General features: G+C 40.2%; 1 protein-coding gene across 4 annotated transcripts in view; it reads right to left on the reverse strand.

Annotated features, from left to right (window-relative positions):
• The window catches only part of LOC140481879 (disco-interacting protein 2 homolog A-like), a 273185-nt gene that overhangs the window by 201964 nt on the left and 55269 nt on the right, over positions 1-15952 (reverse strand). The window contains exon 1 of one of the 4 annotated variants that reach the window (XM_072578498.1): positions 3157-3525. The exons of the other annotated variants lie outside the window; for them this stretch is intronic. The gene's annotated coding sequence lies outside the window, so the exon portion shown is untranslated. Of the gene's footprint in view, positions 1-3156; positions 3526-15952 lie in introns of those variants that run through there. 4 annotated transcript variants of the gene reach the window in all.

Here is a 15952-nt window from a genome sequence, read left to right on the forward strand (position 1 = left end):
TCTCTGGCGCTGTGAGGGAACAGTGCTAACCACTGTGCCATCGTGCCGCCCAATTGAAGACCATCTGCAACATCTATACTATAAGCAAGCAATCATTTTGGCAGCACGGTCTTCTACGCTTGAAGTACAAGCTGCGCAACCAAATCGGAGGGAAAAAAACCTGCCTTTTAAGTCTGAATAGGTTTAAACCTACTATATAAAAACCATAGTCGTTGGGTTCAATCTACTCAGTGAGTTTTAACTTAGAAGATTTTTTAAAACTTGTTCTGTGAAGTGCTATACACTTGTTTTGTTGGTGTTTCAATTTAATCCAAGAGTCCTGTTACTCATTTTTTCACATGGATTCTTCTAAATATTCTATCCTTTCACTGATAACGGGCTATTAAGCAAGATTTTCATGTCCAGCACATTCAACATTCTCAAAATGAGGGTCATGAGTGAAATTTGTTTTTTTTCCCCATCATTTGTTTGTTAATTCACATTTAATTTGCATTTGTTCTAACTTACATTTAAGTAGAAGTGATAAAAAGTGGAAGCTCAACAGTAATTTCGCCAAATGAAGGTCATTTGGTTCTTTAGATTCATGGCTCCCCATGGAAACTATCACAATATCCAAAAGCTTATCATAGTAATTTAAGAAAATTAAGGGAACAATAAGCATTACACTGAAGAATTGCACGTATTGCAATATCAGAACCAAGTTTAATAGTATAAAGCTTTTTTTGGAAGGCATCAAATGTTCAATTGAGGCATAACAAACTGTTCTAAGTTGTTAAATTGCTCACAAACAATACAGGGTACATAGTACTCCAATGAAACGCAAAGAGAAACAATGCAAAATCCTACTTGCCATTATGAAGCTAAAGCCTATATCTATAAATGCGACAAGGTACTTAATTCTATGTTGAGTTTTGTAGTACATGTAGATTTTAGATTAAAATGAATAAAGATCACAATTTTGGCATTTTTCAAAGATGAAATATTGCGTAGTTTAGTTCAACAAACAGAACAAACATTACAGGATTGGAACTAAACATGAGATTGAACAGCTTCAAGCTATTCATTAGTTGTTTCTCTCAGTGTGTCATCAGTCCATCCATCTTAATAGATTTCTAGACACGGATCTCTCAGATTATGCAACAAATCAGTTTCAACCTCCAGGGATGGAAAGAGAACAAAGATAACCTGTCTTCTCAACTGCCCTCACAACCAATCATCTTACTGGTGTCATGTGGAAATATTTTTCTTTACATATATTTCTCTATTCACTTTAAATAAAATTGGAGTAGATCACTCACCAAACTGGAATACTTCAGTTTGAGTGGGCAGTAAAGCGGCAAAATAAATCCAATCCAGAGAAGAGCAAGGCTAGGAGTATGGGGAGGGCAAGCAAAGCAAGGAAACAAAGAGGACAGAAGGGAAGTCGAAGGAAATCTTGGAGTACATGGCCACATGTCCTCTAAGATGGCAGGGCAAGGAGATAAAAGGTGTTAAACACATCATTTGGGGTGGTTTCCTTCAATGGGCAAGGTATTGAATACAAATGTAGTCCTGGAACTATCTACAACTGGAGTACGCCACAGTACAGTTTTCTGGTCATGTTACAGAAAAACATAATTGCTCTGAAGAAAGAACAGAGGAGATTTACAAGAATGTTGTCACTTAAGATCAGATTTTGTATTTAACTAGTGTAGCGGTCCCATTGCATAGAGTGGTCTTCAACTGTTGATACCTGAAATCTCTTCCCGAAATGTGTCTCCTTCTTTCAGACACTCCCTAAAATTAACTTCTTGGTCCCAATGATTGAATTTAAACAAACCTGCCTGAATTTGTCTAGTACTGAGTCAAACTTGTGTTTGCTAACATTCAAGAAACACATTTTTGCCATGTTTTATTAGGTTAATGGCACTGCCAAAATCTAAATTCCTTTTGTTATCACTTGCTGTAATAACGTCTTTAAGAGTGCAACATTTTGTCATGCAGATTTCTAACACATTTCTGTTCAGGCAATAAAATGAGAAGTGAATCATTCAAATTCAGATGAGACAACAATTTGGCCCCTTGAGCCTAATCTGTCCTTTAATTACATCATGTATTTGATTTTGGCCTGAACATAACTTCCTTGTTTAGTTCCTCATAGTCAGACTTATTTACGAAAGAAATCATCCATCTATAAAAACGTGCAATGACTCAGCCTCACTGTTCTCTGGGGTAAACACTGCACCAGACTCCTATCTCAAAATAAATCCTTTGCACCTCCATCTTAAATGGGAGATCACAATTTTAAAATGGGTTTTCTCGTTCAAGTATCTACTATTGCAACAATGATCTTGTAAAACATCGTGGTATAACAACTAATACAATCAGAAGTATAGAGCTCAAACCTTTGGCATCAACTGACAAAGTTACTTTTGAAAAACAATGATTTTCAAATGATTTTTTAAAAATCTGACCTGCTTCGGAGCCAAAAGCCTACCTTGCCAATTATTTATTCAATCATACCATTAGGTACTCTGTTCAAAAATAAAATAGGGGTGCAACAAAACCATATTTGTTGGCTTCAAAGCTCAATCTGCAATGGAGCAGTGAAGCAGGACATCAAATAGACAGTCAGCAGGAAACCAAAAATCAGGTGATTCAATTCTGTACAGCAGAGGGGGAGGGGAGGGGAAGAACACATGCAAAACAACACAAAACTAGCAGCCACAGGAAACAAAAGTAGGCAAGAGTAGGAGTGCTAAAAGTAGCAAAAAACATTTCCAGCAGTTCATTGTCACTGCAGAGGAAATATAATTTAACCACAACTGAAATTCATCAAATGGATATAAAGTAGGTGAAACAATCACCGATTTCACCGAAAAAGTTGGTTAAAAATCTGAACACTGCAGATTTGCAGTCAGTTCAATACTTCAAACTAAAAAAGAACCAAGTATTTTAGTACAAATGTGGTTGCTACATTTAGTTATTACGAGAAACATAATTAAGTCAAAAATTTGCAAACAAAATCTTATTAAATAAAAACTGGACTAAGTGTGGGCATACCAAGTGTAACCTCGTGCAGTTTTAAGACAATTAGTTGGAGTAGCCTGAGACAAACTACTCATTTTCAAACAAATGCACATTTACTATTGCACACAAAGGGGTAATTTCCCATACCTTATATCACTGGAAATGCAGCGTACGTCCCACAAATCTCAACAATCCATATACTGCAATGATTTTTTTTAAAGCTTATTGTAAAACTGATGTTAATTCCCATCTTGGCATGAAGATTAGATTGGTGTTGAATGATTCAGTCACGTGAATATCAAATTTGAATGCACTCTAGGCTTTTTAGATTAAAATAAAATAATAATAGCGTCAAGGGCAAGTTCTATACTATATTAAGATGCAACATTGAGACTATTATTGGGTCACTGGCCCTCAGAGTTGAAAGCAAACGTTTCGATGTGCAGCTCCGGCCAATGAACCTTTTCCCATCTGAGTCAGACAGTACAGTGTGCAGCCTCTTTGTTTCCAGTTTTAAAAGCTCAGAGGCTGAATGTGCCAGGCAATGATTTTCTGTACACAAAGGACAAACGCCGCCTGAAATCAGACCATCACCCATGGCTCTTGCAATAATCAGGCCCACCTACAAAATTCATTTCAGCCCCCAGGCACATCTGGTACACTTAGCAACCAGCTGTCATCACTCAGCTCTGGCAGCTTTCTCCAAGACATTAAGGTGTGACAAAACACTCTAATGCAGAATCCCAGTTAAACTGAAGACACCGCAGCTTGAATCACTGAAAACAGCTGAGCCGCAAGGTTCAGCAGGTCAGAAGTAACGGAGGGCTGATAATTTATGCAAGTGCCGGGTCACCATTTCAATACATTATGACAAGATCCACCTCGTGCTGCAGTTTCATTTGTTGCAAAATTGCATTTTCAACAGCATGGAACAACTCATGTCTCTTGCAAAATATTTAATTCACTTCGATGCTTTAACTTTGCAATTCATGATTTCAGGAGAACAACTAAACTGACTTCATGGCGTAACCTCAACCCAACCTGCCCGCACACATTTACAATCCCAGTCAATATCACTTCATCAGATGTTAAGCCAATGAATCTGCTGCTCGCTCAAAGACGAAACAATATATCACTGATTACAGATTAATTCATGTATTTTGCATCTCTGCAACAAATTCATAATTCACTCGACTTCAATAGTCTAAAAGCAGAATTATGATTAAAGAGATTCGTTAAGACAAAACACAAATGAAAAGCTACTTGCCCAAACACATGCGTCTGGGGCAGAAAAACAAAAAGACAAATCAGTGCAGAGCCAAACGGACAAGTGACTCACTGCTTTGTCAAAGAAACAGGTTTTAAAGGAGGGCCTTAAAGGCAGACAGATGGGAGGACAAAGGTTAAGGGATAGATTTCCAGAGCTTTGTGCCGAGATGAGTGAAGCCCTTAGATGGCCAAAGATGATAGACATAGGAATTGAGGGTGTTTGAGATTTCCAAGTTGGAGACATACATCATTTTTGGAAAGTTGTGCAGTTGAAAAGGGTTACAGAGATTTGAAGCTGGAAGACCACTGAAGGACCTGAATAAATGGATGAAAATGCTGAATATCCAGGATTTCTGAGCCAGAAGCCAAACAAATATGAAGATCAGAGTAGAGACAGCACAGCTCCGTCTAATTTTAAACTTAAGCGAGGACGCAGGAAGTATTTGAAATAACTGATTCTGAGGGCAACAAAATCCCGTAAGCATGGCTTGAGCAAAATATAAACTGAAGCAGAAGGGAAATAATGATGTGACATAAACAAAGAGGTATGGGTCTAGACGGTTATAGTCCAACAGGTTTATTTGGAAGCACACAAGCTTTCGGAGCGCCGCTCACTCGGAAAGCTAGTGTGCTTCCAATTAAACCTGTTGCACTATAACCTGGTATTGTGTGATGTTAAATTTTGTACACCACAGTCCAACATCGGCATCTCCAAATCATGGGTTTAGAAGATCAGCCCAGGGAAAATAGGCTACGCTTGAGATAGTGATAGAGGAGGGAGACAAACCAGGAGTGAAAAAATGGAGTTGGGGTGGGGACTGAATTCAAGGTTTTTGTCTTCCAAAAACTTTGACAGGTTACTGAAAAGTTATCAGGGTTGCCTTCTCAAAACAGGAGTGCACCAAGCAACATTTTTAATTTTCATCCATAGGAGGTGGGTGTCAGTGGCTAGGCCAGCATGCAGTGCCCAGCCCTAACTGCTCAGAGGGCAGTTGAGTGTCAAATACATTGCTGTGGGTCAGAAGTCTTATGCAAGCAAGACCACGCTCACATTAACAACTAGTATCTACCCTTTGTCATCTAAAGGCAAAGTATGCGTGGTAGGCAAGTAGAAGGTAGGGAATCTCTCAAAGATTAGAAGCTCATCAGCTGAATATCCAATCAATAAAATCAAATCAGAGATGCATTTAACTACCAAGCAGCCACAATATGACCCAAAGTTTACCTAAAAACCAGTATGATGCCTTTTCTCACCAACAAATTATAAGATTCTGACTCTACCTTATTAAATTGACTCTGTTTGCCAGGAAACAAAGTAACTGTTACTAACATGCTTGGAACTGAGAAAAAAATTGTTTGTACCAAGAACCATTTATCATGCACCTGCACACATTTAAACTGCATTTATTTCAAAGCAAGAGGCCGAACAGGGAAGGCAAATGAAGTTTGGGTAGGGTTAGGAACATGGGACTGGGATATCATAGCAATTACAGAAACGTGGCTCAGGGGTGGACAAGACTGGCAGCTTAATGTTCCAGGATACAAGTGCTACAGGAAGGACAGAAAGGGAAGCAAAAGAGGAGGGCAGGTGACATTTTTGATCAGGGATATCATTACAGCTGCATTAGCGAGGATATTCCCGGAAATACATCCAGGGTAAACAGCCCCAGCCTGTTCAGCCTCTCCCTGTAGCTCAAATCCTCCAACCCTGGCAACATCCTTGTAAATCTTTTCTGAACCCTTTCATGTTTCACAACATCTTTCCGATAGGAAGGAGACTAGAATTGTACAGAAAATTCCAACAGTGGCCTAACCAATGTCCTGGACAGCCGCAACATGACCTCCCAACTCCTGTACTCAATACTCTGACCAAGAAAGGAAAGCATACCAAACGCCGCCTTCACTATCCTATCTACCTGCGACTCCACTTTCAAGGAGCTCTGAACGTGCACGCCAGGGTCTCTTTGTTCAGCAACATTCCCTAGGACCTTACCATTAAGTGTATAAGTCCTGCTAAGATTTGCTTTCCCAAAATGCAACAACTCACATTTATCAAAATTAAATTCCATCTGCCACTTCTTAGCCCATTGGACGATCTGATCAGAATCCTGTTGTAATCTAAGGTGACCTTCGCTGTCCACTATACCTTCAATTTTGGTGTCATCAGCAAACTTACTAACTAAACCTCCAATGTTCACATCCAAATCATTTATATAAATGGTGAAAGGCAGTGGACCCAGCACCGATCCTTGTGGCACTCCACTGGTCACTGGCCTCCAGTCTGAAAAACAACCCTCCACCACCATCCTGTGTCTTCTACCTTTGAGCCAGTTCCATATGCAAATGGCAATTTCTCCCTGTATTCCATGAGATCGAACCTTGCTCACTAGTCTCCCATGGGGAACCTTGCCCAACGTCTTACTGAAGTCAAATGTAGATCACATCTACCGCTCTGCCCTCAATCCTCTTTGCTACGACTTCAAAAAACTCCTCCGGAGCTTAAGTTCAGAATGGATTTTCCTCATGAAAGTTAACACAGTTTGTGCTCATGTCCATTTTTGAGAGAAACCTTACCAAATGCCTGACCAGATGCATCACACATGATCCATACATCACAAATACTGACGTTTACTTTGGGAAATAATCTCAGCATCTGATATTACATTCAGGTAACTTGCGCACAATTGATATTAAACTCAAATTCATAATTTCCCGGTTACCACCTCCATTCCGTTTGAATAATGCATTAACATTTCCTATTTTCTAATGTTTTGTCACAAGTCCCAAATCTAGAGCAATGTGTAAATACATCTGAAATTCCCTCACCGGTTTCTTTTTGTACTTAATGAAACCATCAGGTTCTAGACATCGGTTTTAAAATGGAGGACTTTTAAAGCTTACTTCTGTACTGCTTACGTTAAAATCTACTTCACCCCTCCATTCTACATATTTTCAAGTTCTCTCTGATTTTTAAAACATATTATATTGCTTGTCTCTCAAATACAAATGGCGCAAGACGCATGCTGCCAACAATTGTCAGTGGTGTCACTAATCACTGTTTTCATTAGTTATTTAATTAGCTTATCAGCTCCGCTCAGATAGCATGCAATTTTACAGTTTGTGCTAAAGAACTTCAAGTGACAGCAAAACTAAATAGTGAATTAACAATAAAACTATGACAAAAAATATCATTTGGTATCTAGCAGCAATTAAAAACATGATTGTACTGTGAATATTCGCAGAACAGAAAATACATTATACTTGAGAGGACTCAAATTACTTTGAAAAACTGCAATGTGGCAAAATGAAATCCTCTATGATGGTTAAACTACACTCTATGGAGAATCTTAATATCCCATCTTATAAAACTCTCAGATTTGATTTTCTGACCTGGTTCTTATCTTCCATGCAGCTCAAATGTGCAAAACTCCCCTCTATCAAGTAAATTCTGCACATTATCATACCACTCAAGATCAGAAGTACAGACAGACAGTGGTCACTGCAGAGAATCTGAATCCAGCTTGTTAATTCAAGTATTCAAGACCTTTCTTCAAAAGGAACTTCTGAATGCAGACTTTAAGCATTCTTCTCACTCACAAACAACTTTAGTCCACAACATTCCACATCGCAGTTAGCCACAATTCTGAAGTACCAGGTGCTGCCTAGCAACTCTTCTACAGAAATCTTGTAAAGAATGGTCTCATAAGGGTATCCTTTCATGGCTACACTGACCATCAGCATCATAAAACTTTAACCAGAAGTCACAAAATACAGTGCAGTATTAACTTTCAGTGACCGAAAGAAACCCTTGTTTTGATGTAAATTTCCCTGTACATTGAGACTCATCGCATGCTTCTCACATCAGAGAAAGGCTACAAAACCTCTAATGATAACAATTTTGCTTAGTAGGCCAAGCATACCCTCAAATGTCTGAGCCCACATGGTGCATCTGAATGATATTGCTTCTTTTCAACACACTTGGGGTGCCTGTATGTTTGGTTTAGGAAATGAGTGCTTTCAGATAATGATGCATGTGTTTGAGCCTACAATGTTAACACTACTTTTCTTCCAGTATCTATTTCTCTTACCCCACCAACTTACAAGACAAAAACCATGTGACTTTGTGCCAAAAACTAGATTATGACCATGAATTTACTTCAGAATTATCAACAAAATTTATTTCAGGTCAGTGGGCCTTTTATCACCACCAGAATTAGAAAACAACAAATCCTTAAAACAGCAAAACATTCCACATCCCATATGAAGGCCTGCAAACAGCTGGAGAACAAAGCAGCAGGCAAAAGTTTCGCTATCTTCATCTAAGTCAAAGAATGCAAGAACTTTATAACAAGTTGCATCAAAATTTCTACATTACATCTTTAAATTTTGAAACAAAGTGCTGAAAGGAAAGAAAAATCACTCAAAATAAATTCAAGCTGAAGATAGCAATAACTTGGAGTTTTTAAAAAGGTACATCATAAAGAGAGTGGGAAGTCAAGAGGTTTAAAAAGAAAATTCCGAATTAGGACCAGATGGCTCACAGTACAGCCACCAAAGATGGGATAACCAAGGTGACAAGTGTATGAGTCTGGAGTTAGAGGAGCACAAATTTCTCAGCAAATTATCAAGATGAGAGGAGGTTACAGCCATGGAGACCGTAGAGTTAGGATGTAGTAGTGCATATGATGTCGCAAGAATATTACAAGTCTTGGGATATTGGTGAGGCCACTGTTGGAATATTGCGTGCAATTCTGGTTTCCTTCCTATCGGAAAGATGTTGTGAAACTTGAAAGGGTTCAGGAAAGATTAACAAGGATGTTGCCAGGGTTGGAGGATTTGAACTATGGGGAGAGGCTGAAAGGCTGGGGCAGTTTTCCCTGGAGCATCAGAGGCTAAGGGGTGACCTTATAGAGGTTTACAAAATTGAGGGGCATGGATAGGGTAAATAGACAACGTCTGTTCCCTGGAGTGGGGGAGCCCAGAACTAGAGGGCATAAATTTAGGGTGAGAGGAGAAAGATATAAGAGACCTAAGGGGCAACTTTTTCACACAGAGGGTGGTACTTGTATGGAATGAAGTGCCAATGGAAGTGGAGGAGACTGGTACAATTGCAACATTTAAGAGGCATTTGGATGGGTACATCGATAGGAAGGGTTTGGAGGATTATGCGCCAGGTGCTGCCATGTGGAACTTGTGCGGGTTGGGCTATCTGGTCGGCATGGACGGGTTGGACCGAAGGGTCTGATTCCATGCTGTACATCTCTATGACTCTGTGACATAGAGTCTATGAAGGGGAAAATACAGTATGAAGCAAGCTTGCAGGGAACAGTGTCAATCTTTATGTTTCTCTTGGTACATGCAGATAAAGAGATTAGTGAAGACAAATGTAGGTCCACTACAGACAGAAAACAGAGCAATGTATAATAGGGGACAAAGAAATGGCTGACCAACTGAATACATACTTCGGTTCTGTCTCCACAAAAGGGGACAAATCAGAAACCAGGAATGTTGGAGAATGCAAGATTACTGAGAGGGAAGAACTGAGGGAGATCAAGGAGTAGAGAAATGGTACTGGGACAATTGAGGCGATTGAAGGATAAATCTCTAGGATCTGATAATCTACATCGCAGAGTACTTCCAGAGGTGACTCTAGAAATAGCGCATGCATTGGTGGTCATCTTCCAGAATTCTATAGACTCTGGAATAGCCCCTGCAGATGGGAGGGTAGCGAATGTTAATCCAATATTCAAAAACTGAGGTACAGAGAAACCAGGGAATTGTTAGACCTGTCAGTCTCACATTGGTAGTGGGAATATTCTTGAATCAAAGAGTTGAAAGCGGAGCATTGAGAAAGCAGTGGCAGAATCAGACAGTCAGCAGGATATATGAAGAGGAAATCATCCTCGACAAATCTGTTTGAATTGTATAAAGATGTAACTTGAAGAGTTGACAAGGGAGAGCCAGTCGATGTGGTCTATTTGGACTGAGAGAAAATGTGTAACAAAGTCCCACACAAGAGATTACTGTGCAAGATTAGAGTGCATGGAATTCAGGGAAGCATATCGAGATAGGTAGGAGGAAACAGAATAATAATTAATGGGTTCTTTTTCAAATTGGCAGGCAGTAATTAGTGCAGTGCCATAGGAATCAGTGCTATTACCCTAGCTATTCACAATATATATTAATGATTTGGATGAGGAAACAATATGTAACATATCAAAGTTTGCAGAGGGCACCAATTTGGGAGGGAGGGTGAACTGTGACAAGGATGCAGAGGTCCTTCAGCATGAGCTGGACAGATCGGTGAGTGGACAAATCAATGGCTGATGTAGTATAATTTGAATCGATGTGAGGTTGTTCACTTTAGAAGCAAAAACAAGGCAGCAGATTATTAACTAAATGGCTGCAAATTGGAAGAGGAGAGTGTGCAGCAGGACCGAGGTGACCATGTGCACCAGTTGCTTCTGGTAAGCATGCAGGTGCAGCAGGCAGTAAAGGAAGCAAATAGGATGTTGGCCTTCAATGCCAAAGGTTTTGACTTCAGGAGCAGGGATATGTTGCTGCAGTTATACAGGGCTTTGTGAGGCTACACCTAGAATACTGTGTGCAGTTTTGGTCTCCTTTTCTGCAGAAGGTTACTGTTGAGGGAGTGCAGCAAGGTTTATCAGGCTGATTCTGGTGATGGCAGGATGAAACAGGAGGAGAGATCGACTCAGTTAAAGCTGCTTTTGCTGGAATTCAGATGAGTGAGGGGGAATCTCACACTTATAAAATTCTAACAGAACTAAACAGGGTAGCTGCATGGAGATATTCCTGATGGTGTACGTACCCAGAACCAGGTTTCAGGATAGACCATTTACAGAGATGAAGAGACAAGAGTGGTGAATCTGTGGAATTCAATACCCCAGTAAGCAGTTGATACCAAAACACAATGTATTCAAGAGGTGGCAAGATAGAGCACGAAGGGTGAATGGGATCAAAGATTATGGGGAGAAGGCAGGATTAGTCATTTTAATTGGACTTTCAGCCACGATTGTGATGAATGGCAGACCAGACTCAAAAAGGGCTGAATGGCCTCCTACTGCTCCTATCTTTCTATGTGCCCTCACCAAATAGTGGACTTGTGACATGTACTTGGGTAAAGAAAAGACAATTAAATCAAGGAACTGGGAGGTTGACAAGTAATTAGCTCTTCAACAGAAGAGAATAATTTTAGCAGGATGGAAGTGGAAGAGCAAGAGAAAAATGAAAAATTGTTCAAAGTTGATTGCTGCCTTTGAAAAAGAGACAGCCATGCCAGTCCTGCGGAGTTCTAGAAGGTCTGAATTCCACAGATTGTACACTATTTCCTCTTGGGCCCAAACACTTAGATGCTTTTGTTGAACGCAGTACAGCTCACATTTTCAAGCAATGATGCTTATACAGAAAATCAAAGGCTTATGCAACATATTCATGTTGCCAACTTCAAAGCACAACTTATCATAGTTCAATGCGAACAAGTATTTTGTTCTGTACAAGTACTGACTTTAATACCAGCAAAATTTACTACACCGGCCACAGCTAGTAATCTTGAGTGATAAGCATTCATTCCACAAATAATGGCACCACTAAGACTGATACATTATCAGCACACAAATGAACAGTGCAATCCACTGAAAAAGATTTGGCAAACTTCTCTGTGGAAAACAAGTATCTCAAAGCATATAGAAAAACTCAAATGGGCCACATAAACAATATATTAAACAGCCAGTGTAAACCAAAAAAAAATTGATTAAAGTTGGACTTCACTGCAGTTTTAAGTTCCGATAATTAAGGTGCATGATGATTTTTTGGACATTTGCACTCAAACAAAAAAGGCCAACCAGAGAGTAGGATTGTTTCAAAGCAAATTCTGACCACAGGCAGTGTCACCGAGGATGGCAAACAGTTGATCCACAGACCATGGAAGGATGAAATGCAACCTGTAACTGTGCCCTTAGCCCTCTAACACCCTCATGTTCAACAATTAATAATCACACCCACTAATGCACAGCATTCACATACACAAGAAATATTAGAGTAAAGGCTTGCTTGCTAAGCTGCAGGTTTGATATCCAGACGTTTGATTACCTAGCTAGGTAACATGAGTGGCGACCTCCAAGTGAAGCGAAGCTGTTGTCTCCTGCTTTCTATTTATATCTTTCTCCTGGATGGGGTTCCTGGGGCTTGTGGTGATGTCATTTCCTGCTAGTTTTCTGAGGGGTTGATAGATGGTATCTAGATCTACGCGTTTGTTTATGGCTTGTGGTTGGAGTGTCAGGCCTCTAGGAATTCTCTGGCATGTCTTTGCTTAGCCTGTCCCAGAGGCCTGTCCCAGAATTCCTACCATTGGCTCACAGTTTCCACAAGACTTGTCAAGCACGATTTCCATTTCAGAAATCTATGCTGACTCTGATCCTGTGACTGCTTTCAAAGTGCTCTGGTGTTAAATGTTCTATGCTGGACTCCAGCATTTTCTCCACGACTGATATCAAGCTAACTAATTTCAAGTGTTCTTTTGTCTGTATCTTTCTTTAACAAAAAAACTGGGGAGTTACATTAGCTACCATCCAATCCAAAAGGAACTGTTCGAGTTGATAGAATCTTCAAAGATGACCACTACTACATCCACTATTCAAAGGGCCACTTCTGCAAGTTTTCAGAGATGTACATTTATTAGGTCTAAGGGGATTTGTCAGCCTGTAGTCCCATCAGTTTCTACAACACCATTTCCATACTCCGTGATTTCCTTCAGTTCCTTCCTATCTTGAGACCCTGTGTTCCCAAACATTTTTGGGACATAATTTATGCCCTGCTTTGTGAAGAAAGAATGAAAGTATGTACTTAGTCTACCATTTCTTGAATCCCCATTATACATTCACCATTTCTGACAGCAAGGGACCTACATTTGTCTTCAGTAAAGCTTTACATTTCATGGACCAATGTAATCTTTGACAAATCAGTATGCATGTTTTTGTCATGTCTGTCGCTTTCGTGCACCAAACTTTAAACCCCTTCACTAGCAGACGAGTGAACTTCCAACAATGTCTTCACCAAAACCTCCAAAAATAGTTCATTTTAATGGAGTAGAAGTCGTCTGCAAAGAGCTAAAGACAACCGTCAGCTGCAACGCCTGAAACACCAAGACTGGCTTAACAAGAACGCCAAAGACTTCACTGGCAGGGACAAAAAAGTTCTCAGTCTGGCAAAACAACATCACCAGCAAGGCAAAAGACAAGAATTCAAACCATAAAGGCAGTCTTACAATGAACAACTGGGGAAATCATGAACTAACTGTGGATAAGAAAGCTATGTAAATACAACACCTTGCTGACAAACACTGCATCCAGGGTTTCTTCAGTACCACCAAACCAATATACAGACCCAAATCCTTGGTAGTGCAGCAGATGGACGGCACCCTTTTGAGAAGCAGAGAAAGCATTAGCCTCCAATGGAGAGAACAGTTCAACAAACTCAAATACCATGATAAAATTGTTGATGAGCATGTATTTGAGGAAATCCCAAACTCCCCAATAAAACATCATCTTGGACTCCCACCTAGTATGGCATAAGTTGAAGCCTCCATTAGATACATTCGTAATGAAAACGTTTGTGAGTACATGGGATTTCAGCAGAGACTTTCAATCTTAGTCAGAGATGTACAGCATGGAAACAGACCTTCGGTCCAACCCGTCCATGCCGACCAGATATCCCAACCCAATCTAGTCCCACCTACCAGCACCCGGCCCATATCCCTCCAAACCCTTCCTATTCATATACCCATCCAAATTCCTTTTACATATTGCAATTGTACCAGCCTCCACCACATCCTCTGGCAGCTTATTCCATACACGTACTACCCTCTGCGTGAAAAAGTTGCCCCTTAGGTCTCTTTTATATCTTTCCACGCTCACCCTAAACCTATGCCCCTCTAGTTCTGGACTCTCCGACCCCAGGGAAAAGACTTTGCCTATTTAACCTATCCATGCCCCTCATAATTTTGTAAACCTCTCTAAGGTCTCCCCTCAGCCTCCGACGCTCCAGGGAAAACAGCCCCAGCCTGTTGAACCTCTCCCTGTAGCTCAAATCCTCCAACCCTGGTAACATCCTTGTAAATCTTTTCTGAACCCTTTCAAGTTTCAGAACATCTTTCCGATAGGAAGGAGACGAGGACTACAGCTTATCAGTCATACCTACCAACTGTTGCTGACAATCTCTGGTCAAGACGTCCCTGCCAATTGCAGGGAGGCTGCGATCACCACTGTATTCAAGAAAGGAAACTGCAAGAATGACTGAGGAATCTCCTTACTCTCTCTCGCTGAAAAGAACATTACCCAAATTGCTGCTTGCCACCTTCTCACAGTCTCAGAGGAAATCCTTCCTGAAAGCCAGTGGCTTCCAAACAAACTATGGGACAATGGACATGGTTTTCCATGTTAGGCAACTCAAAGACAAATGCCAACACCACCATCAACCACTCTAAATGGCCTTCATCATTCTGACAAAGTTTTGACTCAGTCCATCAGGAGGTGCTATTGTTCCTGAAAGGATAGTTTAGAGTTTGGAATTTATCAATATGCTTCAAAATTTCAGTCTATATCAAACACTTTCAGGACAAGTTATTTCACTAAGAATGCTCCAAACTAGCAAACACCCTATGGTTGTAAAGTTGTTTTATTCTGATGAGGCAGCCCTTTGCATTGTGAACTCACATCTTCCATTATTCAACTGGATAGATGTATTCATCTCCTGCCCAGTTTCATGTCCCAATGCACGGACACTAAAATTAGCCAATTTAGCATCTATCCTAATGACTTCCAAGGTGGCTCAGTGGTTAGTACTGCTCCCTCTCAGCACCAGGGTTCTGGGTTCAATTCCTGCCTGTCTGCGTGGAGTTTGCACATTCTCCCCGTGTCTGCATGGGTTTCCGCCGGGTGCTCCAGTTTCCTCCCACAATCCAAAGATGTGCAGGTCAGGTGAATTGACCATGCTAAATTGCACGTTAGGTGCTTTAGTCAGGGTAAATAGAGGGTAGAGGATTGGGTTTGGGTCGATCTCTCTTCGGAGGGGCAGTGTGGACATGTTGGGCTGAAGGGCCCGTTTCCACACTGTCGAGAATCTAATCTAATCTTAACTATTAAGAACAAAATAATCAAAACATTATGTGAAATAACCAGCAATTCATTTGGCACAATAAAATAAAATTCTAGAATATTAAGTATTTCATACAAGTTTTGTTCAGTCAAACAAAAATCAAACTTTTCAAAAGGCTTGATTGTAGTGCTACCTTATTCAAAGTTAATTTGCATTGAAGCTGAATTCATAGTCACAATAAAAGCAAATCAATAAGTTTCAGTTTGCTGCAGCACTGCTTTGATGCTGAACAAACTGAGTAAAAGCCAAACACAAAATCCTACCGCAAATTGGATTTTCAGTTTATCATGAGTTAGGTATATTGTCTCGGGCGAAGCAAACACACACTTCTCGGTATGTACTTGAACTCTTAGAAGGAGGAAAGAACATGTGAATATCTGCTGCTGGGACAAACAGTAGATAAACACAGAAAATTAAATTAACTGAATGAACAGAAATCATCTTGTTCAAAATATGTGAAAGGTACTCACCATTTTGTCACTGGTTAATTTACTCATTGAAA

The sequence above is a fragment of the Chiloscyllium punctatum genome, chromosome 10 (assembly GCF_047496795.1).
Source record: "Chiloscyllium punctatum isolate Juve2018m chromosome 10, sChiPun1.3, whole genome shotgun sequence".
Taxonomy (NCBI): domain Eukaryota; kingdom Metazoa; phylum Chordata; class Chondrichthyes; order Orectolobiformes; family Hemiscylliidae; genus Chiloscyllium; species Chiloscyllium punctatum.